We start from the raw sequence: 10,512 nt of genomic DNA, 5'->3' as shown, positions 1-10,512 counted from the left end.
ACAAAGAGAAAATAATATATAATTAAAAAATAGCAAAAGTATCTCAATAGACTTTTTTTTCAAAAAAGTTATATAAATGACCAACAGGAGCGTTTAAAAGTGCTCAACGTAAAAACTCAGGGCAAAGTCATTATGTTGTTGTTGTTGTTTACCTCTGAAAAACACAGCAAGATATTACTACCTATTAGAATATATACTACCAAAAAATTAAAACTAACAAATTTTGGTAAATATTGGGTAAAATGCGGAACTTATGCACTATGATAGGGATATAAATTTGTATGGAAAACAGTATGGAGACTATCATATTATTAAAAGTAAAATTACCATATGATTCAGTAATCCCACCTCTAGGTATATATCTAAAGGAAACGAAGTCACTATTCGAAGACATATCTGCACTCTTATGTTCATTATAAAATTATTAACTCTAAGCAAGAGATGGAAATAACTTCAGTATCCATTAATGGATGAATGAATAAAAAAGTATGGTAAATATATACTATGGAATACTACTTAACCATGAAAAATTAAGAAATACTGCCATTTACAACACAATTGATGGATCTTTAAGGTATTATACTAATTGAAATATTTCAAAGATTTTATATATTTTTTTTAATTTTAATTTATGTATTATGATATCCCTTACATACAGAATCTGAAGGAAAAGCAAACTAATGAAAACTTAGAGTTGAGTTGACAAGAGGTGAACCTGGGGTGGAATAAGGTGTTCAAAGTGTACAAACTTGCAACTATAATATGAAAAAGTTCTCCGGATCTAATATACAGCATGATGATCATAGTTAATAATATATACATACTTTTTTATTGTGCTTCCCTTTATTAAACTTTGCATATATCACATTCTTACAAGTTGAAAGTTTATAGCAATTTTGTATAAAATAGGTCTGCTGCCACCATTTTTCTAACAACATTTGTTCATTTTGTGTCTCTCTGTCACATGTTGGTAATTCTTGCAATATTTCAAGTTTTTTCAATATTATTGTATTTGTTATGGTGATCTGTGATCAGTAATTATGACCCACTGATATCTCAGAACTAGTTTACTTAAGGTATATACATTGTTTTTCCTTAAAGACATAATGCTTTTGAACAGTACAGTATAGTGTTTATTTTTTATATGCACTGGGAAACATAATTTTTTATTTGCACTGGAAAACCAAAAAAAAAATAATAATAATGATTTGACTTAGTTTATTGAGATAATCGCTTTATTGAGGCGGTCTGGAACAAAACCCACAAGACCTCTGAAGTTCATCTCTACTGTACTATATACATTAAAGTTCCTAAGAGAGTGGATCTTAAAATTCCTTACAATACATGCATAAAAAACAGTGGAAACTATATGAGATAGTAGATGTATTAACATTTTTATGTAGATTATATTGCAATACAGATGTATGCCAATTTATCAAATTGTACAAAATTTACACAATGTTAAAAGTTTGCAGTGTTATAAGAAATCATTTCTTAAATTTACAAATTATAATATGTCAATTATTTTTCAATAAAGCTGGAAAAATCTTTTTGTAGAATTAATCTATTTTTCAAAAAAGGAATTAAGGAAGTAGAAACTGCAACTAACTCTGAAATAATGAAATACAAAATCCATTTTAGTTATATACACTGTGACAAACACTATTAGTTAGTTTACAATGAAGGAATACTTATGAAGCATGAAGGATGGTCTATAAATAAGGCTGAAAGAGCTCAGTTTTAAGGTTTAAATTTAAAATCTTCTTTTGAAATACTAAACTGGCCACCCAGTTTTCCAAACATAAATGTCTTAACTGCATGAATTTATTTCATACAACTCTATAATCTATTTTCATAAGAAAGCAGCATGCAAATTTTGAATAAGACAGACTTGCTTAAGTTTCTTTATGTTCAACAGTAAAGGACACTTCCCTAAAAATAAATAGAAGAAAAATCAGCATATTTATTATGATAATTATTATTCATAATGAGATTCGTATTGAATTAAGGAATATATATCCTCAGAGGGGGTAAAGTAAAATGAAATTTATTTTGGTAAATGTGTCTATGAATAGTCAATACAATGCCTCAATATAAATGAATATTATCATTTTGAACAATTTAATTACTATTATTAGAATTATTATAAGTATAAAAATAGCTATCATTTTAGCATGGAATAAGAGACTCTCATGCTCCATGCTTCATTACATCCACACAACAACTCTGCATAATAAGTTTTATCATCACCATTTCATGGGTGAAAAAACTGAGGCTAACACATTTAGATAACTGGTTTATGATTACATGGCTGATAAAGATGCATCACACTAATTTAGGCTTTATGATTTCAGAATTGTACTCTTTCCACTGCACATTCTATTACTCTGTAAATACTTGGCTTGTTTTCATTTAGTTCTTTAATTTTATTCATGTGGCGATGGCTTAAAGCTTCATTTAAAGGAAGCTTAAAAAATTCATTTAGCCAAAAGCTCCCAAGAATTAAAAATGTCATGGATCTAATGTAGACATGGATATCATTAGTTAATGGGTATATTTTCCACTCTGGTGAGATAACAGAGTATTTTTCTAAGATATAGTCTCTGAGTTTTCAAAAGGACTTTGTTAAAATAGAAATATTTAGACAAAGGTGATCAAAAGTCTGGATCAGGTCACCTTAAGATATATATTAGGAAACTGAGGAAACAAATGGAGATTTGAACACTGAGCTATGATATAATGAATGGTTTAAAGTATTTAGTAGAGCATAGAAAAGCCCTTTAAAGCCTGGTCTTAGCCTAGCATTGCAGCTTCTGGGATATCTGTCTAACTATCATCTACCTACCTATCTATCTATCTATCTAGAAATAAATTTGAAAACTTTTTTAGACAGGAGGGGATGAGGTGGACAGGGCGTGTGCTCCGCTCTTAGGAAGGAGTCCGGGCAGAAAGCATGCCTTTCCTGAGCCTCTGGGCCCAAGTAGAGGCGAACATGGCACCCGTGAAAGCAAGGCCCAAGAAGCACCAGCTCTCCCGAAGCTCTACTTCCCTGAAGCGACAGAAACCTTGCTGAGGAAACAGCAGAGAAGTGCTGTTCGCTCCAAGCCAAAGCCTCTGCAAAAGCACAGCATTCACTGAGAAAAGTTCTGCGGGCTGCTGCTTGCCTGAGCCCTGTCTCACGGTGGGTGAAACCCGCATACAGCGAAAGCCTCTTTGCCTTGTCATCTGCCCTTGGAAAGCAGAACATTAATTTGGAAATCTGAGTTGGGTTTGGGGATGCTTCTGCTGCTTGCCTGAGCAAGTCTCCGCAGCACGGTGAATGATACCCGCATGGGGCGAAATACTCTTTGCCCTAGCATCCCCTGTGCCTGAGAGAGAAGCATGGTTGCACACGTCTGTCACCGCGCTCCCCAGGAGCAATGTGGGGAAGGCGCAGCACGCCGCCCCCAGAGAAGAGAAGGCTCCGTTGACCTTGGGTCGGGAAACGCTCAGGAAGCAGGATAGCCTGCCGTGGCACGAACAGCAGGACGGTAGCAAGACAAGTGTCCCCCGCTCCCTGTGCGGAGAGATCGAAGCCTGGCTGCTAAGGAGACATGAGGGGACGACTAGGGCAGGGGCGTGTGCTCCACTCTGAGGAAGGAGTCTGGGCAGAAGGCAGGCCTGTCCTGTGCCTCTGGTCCGAAGGGGACAGCATCTCCTTGGCCAGCTGTACCAAGGACAGACTTGGGCTTGCCACCAGGTGCCATACCCACAACTCGCAGAAACAACCCCATGGAGAAACGGGCAGTCAGATGCCGTCTTCCACCAAGATGTGGCAGCGATGTGGGTGGGTGGCAGGTGCTGTGCCGGGGATGGAGTGGAGACTGTCCCCCACAGTTCCCCATCCAAGTGCACGGGCCGTGTGCAGGGATCCTGTCGCCTCCTCTCTCCTGCGGTGAAGTCTCTGGCCTAGACCCCGAGTCTGCCTGAGCGCCGGAACAAAAGGCAAAGCCTTAACTACGCCCCCAGGAGATGGTAATAGGCATAGAGTGCCATGCAGGGCCACGCACGCAGCTGCAGGATTTTGACTGTGTCTGCTTAGTTCGGCTTAGCAAGGTGAACCCCGGTCGCGAACTTGGAGACCGGGAAAGCATGGCCCAAGAGGCAGCAGCTCTCCCGCGACTCTTCTTTGCTGCCGTGGTAGAGTGAATGACCAAAGCATCGCTGAGGGAGCAGCCAGTGAAGTGCAGTTCCCGCCAAGCTGAAAACCTCTGGGAAAGCATAGCAGTCGCTGGGAAATCAGAGTCGGTACTGCGGGGTCTTCTGCTGCTTGCCTGAGCTCAGTCACGCGGTGGGAGATACCCGCATACAGCGAAAGCCTGTTGCCCGGGCATCTCCTCTGGAAAGGCAAAATATTGGTTGGGAAATCAGAATCGGATGTGTGTGATGCTGCAGCTGAATGCCTGAGCTAGTCTCCACAGCATGGTGGAAGATACCCGCATGGAGCGAAATCCTCTTTGCCCTAGCACCCCTCTGCCTGAGAGAGAAGCGCGCTTGCACCTGTGCAAAGAGGCTTAAGGAAAGGGACACGTCCTTCACTGCGTTCCCCAGGAGCAGGTCTGTGGAAGGTGCAGCACGCTGCCCAGGGAGAAAGGCAGGAGCCGTTGGCCTTCTGGTCTGGAAACGGTTGCGAAGCAGGAGAGCCGGCCCTGGCAGGCACAGAGGCCGTTGGCAATAAAAGTGTCACCCGCTTCCTGCGCAGAGAGACGTTAGTCTGGCTGCTACGGAGAGAGGAGGGGATGTGTAGGGCAGGGCGCGTGCTCCACTCTTAGGAAGGAGTCTGGGCAGAAAGCATGCCTGTCCTGAGCCTCTGGGCCCAAGGACACAGCAGCTCTTTGGCCACCTGTCCCTGGGGCAGACATGCGCTAGCCACCAGGCGCCTTCGCTGAACTCGCAGAAACAGCTCCCTGAAATAACGGGGAGTCAGACGCCGTCTTCCTCCAGGATGTGGAAGCTTGGAGGAGGCACGGGGTTTAAGGGGAAGGGGTGGGGACAGTCCCCCAAAGCTCCCTATTCAGTGCACGGGCGGTGTGCAGGGATCCTGTCACCTCTCCCTCCTTTCTTGTGGGGAAAGAACTGGGCTAGTCCGAGAGTCGGCCTGAGCGCCACAGGAAAAGGCCAAGCGATGCCTACACCGGGAGATGGTAGTGTGTATAGGGTGCCATCCTAGGCTACGCTCGCTACTGCAGGGTTGTGGCTGTGTCACCTGGCAGGGTGAACCCTGGACGCGAAAATGGAGCCCGGGAAAAAGGCCCAAGAGGCACCAGCTCTCACGCAGCTCTTCTTCCCTGATGAGACTGAAGCCTTGCTGAGGAAGCATCGGAGAAGTGCTGTTCACTCCAAGCCAAAGCCTCTGCGAAATCACAGCATTTGCTGAGAAATGTTCTGCGGGCTGCTGCTTGCCTGAGCCCTGTCTCACGGTGGGTGAAACCCGCATACAGCGAAAGCCTCTTTGCCTTGTCATCTGCCCTTGGAAAGCAGAGCATTAATTTGGAAATCTGAGTTGGGTTTGGGGATGCTTCTGCTGCTTGCCTGAGCAAGTCTCCGCAGCACGGTGAATGATACCCGCATGGGGCGAAATACTCTTTGCCCTAGCATCCCCTGTGCCTGAGAGAGAAGCATGGTTGCACACGTCTGTCACCGCGCTCCCCAGGAGCAATGTGGGGAAGGCGCAGCACGCCGCCCCCAGAGAAGAGAAGGCTCCGTTGACCTTGGGTCGGGAAACGCTCAGGAAGCAGGATAGCCTGCCGTGGCACGAACAGCAGGACGGTAGCAAGACAAGTGTCCCCCGCTCCCTGTGCGGAGAGATCGAAGCCTGGCTGCTAAGGAGACATGAGGGGACGACTAGGGCAGGGGCGTGTGCTCCACTCTGAGGAAGGAGTCTGGGCAGAAGGCAGGCCTGTCCTGTGCCTCTGGTCCGAAGGGGACAGCATCTCCTTGGCCAGCTGTACCAAGGACAGACTTGGGCTTGCCACCAGGTGCCATACCCACAACTCGCAGAAACAACCCCATGGAGAAACGGGCAGTCAGATGCCGTCTTCCACCAAGATGTGGCAGCGATGTGGGTGGGTGGCAGGTGCTGTGCCGGGGATGGAGTGGAGACTGTCCCCCACAGTTCCCCATCCAAGTGCACGGGCCGTGTGCAGGGATCCTGTCGCCTCCTCTCTCCTGCGGTGAAGTCTCTGGCCTAGACCCCGAGTCTGCCTGAGCGCCGGAACAAAAGGCAAAGCCTTAACTACGCCCCCAGGAGATGGTAATAGGCATAGAGTGCCATGCAGGGCCACGCACGCAGCTGCAGGATTTTGACTGTGTCTGCTTAGTTCGGCTTAGCAAGGTGAACCCCGGTCGCGAACTTGGAGACCGGGAAAGCATGGCCCAAGAGGCAGCAGCTCTCCCGCGACTCTTCTTTGCTGCCGTGGTAGAGTGAATGACCAAAGCATCGCTGAGGGAGCAGCCAGTGAAGTGCAGTTCCCGCCAAGCTGAAAACCTCTGGGAAAGCATAGCAGTCGCTGGGAAATCAGAGTCGGTACTGCGGGGTCTTCTGCTGCTTGCCTGAGCTCAGTCACGCGGTGGGAGATACCCGCATACAGCGAAAGCCTGTTGCCCGGGCATCTCCTCTGGAAAGGCAAAATATTGGTTGGGAAATCAGAATCGGATGTGTGTGATGCTGCAGCTGAATGCCTGAGCTAGTCTCCACAGCATGGTGGAAGATACCCGCATGGAGCGAAATCCTCTTTGCCCTAGCACCCCTCTGCCTGAGAGAGAAGCGCGCTTGCACCTGTGCAAAGAGGCTTAAGGAAAGGGACACGTCCTTCACTGCGTTCCCCAGGAGCAGGTCTGTGGAAGGTGCAGCACGCTGCCCAGGGAGAAAGGCAGGAGCCGTTGGCCTTCTGGTCTGGAAACGGTTGCGAAGCAGGAGAGCCGGCCCTGGCAGGCACAGAGGCCGTTGGCAATAAAAGTGTCACCCGCTTCCTGCGCAGAGAGACGTTAGTCTGGCTGCTACGGAGAGAGGAGGGGATGTGTAGGGCAGGGCGCGTGCTCCACTCTTAGGAAGGAGTCTGGGCAGAAAGCATGCCTGTCCTGAGCCTCTGGGCCCAAGGACACAGCAGCTCTTTGGCCACCTGTCCCTGGGGCAGACATGCGCTAGCCACCAGGCGCCTTCGCTGAACTCGCAGAAACAGCTCCCTGAAATAACGGGGAGTCAGACGCCGTCTTCCTCCAGGATGTGGAAGCTTGGAGGAGGCACGGGGTTTAAGGGGAAGGGGTGGGGACAGTCCCCCAAAGCTCCCTATTCAGTGCACGGGCGGTGTGCAGGGATCCTGTCACCTCTCCCTCCTTTCTTGTGGGGAAAGAACTGGGCTAGTCCGAGAGTCGGCCTGAGCGCCACAGGAAAAGGCCAAGCGATGCCTACACCGGGAGATGGTAGTGTGTATAGGGTGCCATCCTAGGCTACGCTCGCTACTGCAGGGTTGTGGCTGTGTCACCTGGCAGGGTGAACCCTGGACGCGAAAATGGAGCCCGGGAAAAAGGCCCAAGAGGCACCAGCTCTCACGCAGCTCTTCTTCCCTGATGAGACTGAAGCCTTGCTGAGGAAGCATCGGAGAAGTGCTGTTCACTCCAAGCCAAAGCCTCTGCGAAATCACAGCATTTGCTGAGAAATGTTCTGCGGGCTGCTGCTTGCCTGAGCCCTGTCTCACGGTGGGTGAAACCCGCATACAGCGAAAGCCTCTTTGCCTTGTCATCTGCCCTTGGAAAGCAGAGCATTAATTTGGAAATCTGAGTTGGGTTTGGGGATGCTTCTGCTGCTTGCCTGAGCAAGTCTCCGCAGCACGGTGAATGATACCCGCATGGGGCGAAATACTCTTTGCCCTAGCATCCCCTGTGCCTGAGAGAGAAGCATGGTTGCACACGTCTGTCACCGCGCTCCCCAGGAGCAATGTGGGGAAGGCGCAGCACGCCGCCCCCAGAGAAGAGAAGGCTCCGTTGACCTTGGGTCGGGAAACGCTCAGGAAGCAGGATAGCCTGCCGTGGCACGAACAGCAGGACGGTAGCAAGACAAGTGTCCCCCGCTCCCTGTGCGGAGAGATCGAAGCCAGGCTGCTAAGGAGACATGAGGGGACGACTAGGGCAGGGGCGTGTGCTCCACTCTGAGGAAGGAGTCTGGGCAGAAGGCAGGCCTGTCCTGTGCCTCTGGTCCGAAGGGGACAGCATCTCCTTGGCCAGCTGTACCAAGGACAGACTTGGGCTTGCCACCAGGTGCCATACCCACAACTCGCAGAAACAACCCCATGGAGAAACGGGCAGTCAGATGCCGTCTTCCACCAAGATGTGGCAGCGATGTGGGTGGCAGGTGCTGTGCCGGGGATGGAGTGGAGACTGTCCCCCACAGTTCCCCATCCAAGTGCACGGGCCGTATGCAGGGATCCTGTCGCCTCCTCTCTCCTGCGGTGCAGTCTCTGGCCTAGACCCCGAGTCTGCCTGAGCGCCGGAACAAAAGGCAAAGCCTTAACTACGCCCCCAGGAGATGGTAATAGGCATAGAGTGCCATGCAGGGCCACGCACGCAGCTGCAGGATTTTGACTGTGTCTGCTTAGTTCGGCTTAGCAAGGTGAACCCCGGTCGCGAACTTGGAGACCGGGAAAGCATGGCCCAAGAGGCAGCAGCTCTCCCGCGACTCTTCTTTGCTGCCGTGGTAGAGTGAATGACCAAAGCATCGCTGAGGGAGCAGCCAGTGAAGTGCAGTTCCCGCCAAGCTGAAAACCTCTGGGAAAGCATAGCAGTCGCTGGGAAATCAGAGTCGGTACTGCGGGGTCTTCTGCTGCTTGCCTGAGCTCAGTCACGCGGTGGGAGATACCCGCATACAGCGAAAGCCTGTTGCCCGGGCATCTCCTCTGGAAAGGCAAAATATTGGTTGGGAAATCAGAATCGGATGTGTGTGATGCTGCAGCTGAATGCCTGAGCTAGTCTCCACAGCATGGTGGAAGATACCCGCATGGAGCGAAATCCTCTTTGCCCTAGCACCCCTCTGCCTGAGAGAGAAGCGCGCTTGCACCTGTGCAAAGAGGCTTAAGGAAAGGGACACGTCCTTCACTGCGTTCCCCAGGAGCAGGTCTGTGGAAGGTGCAGCACGCTGCCCAGGGAGAAAGGCAGGAGCCGTTGGCCTTCTGGTCTGGAAACGGTTGCGAAGCAGGAGAGCCGGCCCTGGCAGGCACAGAGGCCGTTGGCAATAAAAGTGTCACCCGCTTCCTGCGCAGAGAGACGTTAGTCTGGCTGCTACGGAGAGAGGAGGGGATGTGTAGGGCAGGGCGCGTGCTCCACTCTTAGGAAGGAGTCTGGGCAGAAAGCATGCCTGTCCTGAGCCTCTGGGCCCAAGGACACAGCAGCTCTTTGGCCACCTGTCCCTGGGGCAGACATGCGCTAGCCACCAGGCGCCTTCGCTGAACTCGCAGAAACAGCTCCCTGAAATAACGGGGAGTCAGACGCCGTCTTCCTCCAGGATGTGGAAGCTTGGAGGAGGCACGGGGTTTAAGGGGAAGGGGTGGGGACAGTCCCCCAAAGCTCCCTATTCAGTGCACGGGCGGTGTGCAGGGATCCTGTCACCTCTCCCTCCTTTCTTGTGGGGAAAGAACTGGGCTAGTCCGAGAGTCGGCCTGAGCGCCACAGGAAAAGGCCAAGCGATGCCTACACCGGGAGATGGTAGTGTGTATAGGGTGCCATCCTAGGCTACGCTCGCTACTGCAGGGTTGTGGCTGTGTCACCTGGCAGGGTGAACCCTGGACGCGAAAATGGAGCCCGGGAAAAAGGCCCAAGAGGCACCAGCTCTCACGCAGCTCTTCTTCCCTGATGAGACTGAAGCCTTGCTGAGGAAGCATCGGAGAAGTGCTGTTCACTCCAAGCCAAAGCCTCTGCGAAATCACAGCATTTGCTGAGAAATGTTCTGCGGGCTGCTGCTTGCCTGAGCCCTGTCTCACGGTGGGTGAAACCCGCATACAGCGAAAGCCTCTTTGCCTTGTCATCTGCCCTTGGAAAGCAGAGCATTAATTTGGAAATCTGAGTTGGGTTTGGGGATGCTTCTGCTGCTTGCCTGAGCAAGTCTCCGCAGCACGGTGAATGATACCCGCATGGGGCGAAATACTCTTTGCCCTAGCATCCCCTGTGCCTGAGAGAGAAGCATGGTTGCACACGTCTGTCACCGCGCTCCCCAGGAGCAATGTGGGGAAGGCGCAGCACGCCGCCCCCAGAGAAGAGAAGGCTCCGTTGACCTTGGGTCGGGAAACGCTCAGGAAGCAGGATAGCCTGCCGTGGCACGAACAGCAGGACGGTAGCAAGACAAGTGTCCCCCGCTCCCTGTGCGGAGAGATCGAAGCCAGGCTGCTAAGGAGACATGAGGGGACGACTAGGGCAGGGGCGTGTGCTCCACTCTGAGGAAGGAGTCTGGGCAGAAGGCAGGCCTGTCCTGTGCCTCTGGTCCGA

The sequence above is a fragment of the Mustela lutreola genome, chromosome 15 (assembly GCF_030435805.1).
Source record: "Mustela lutreola isolate mMusLut2 chromosome 15, mMusLut2.pri, whole genome shotgun sequence".
Classification (NCBI taxonomy): Eukaryota; Metazoa; Chordata; class Mammalia; order Carnivora; family Mustelidae; genus Mustela; species Mustela lutreola.
Note: the sequence above shows the minus strand (reverse complement) of the source record.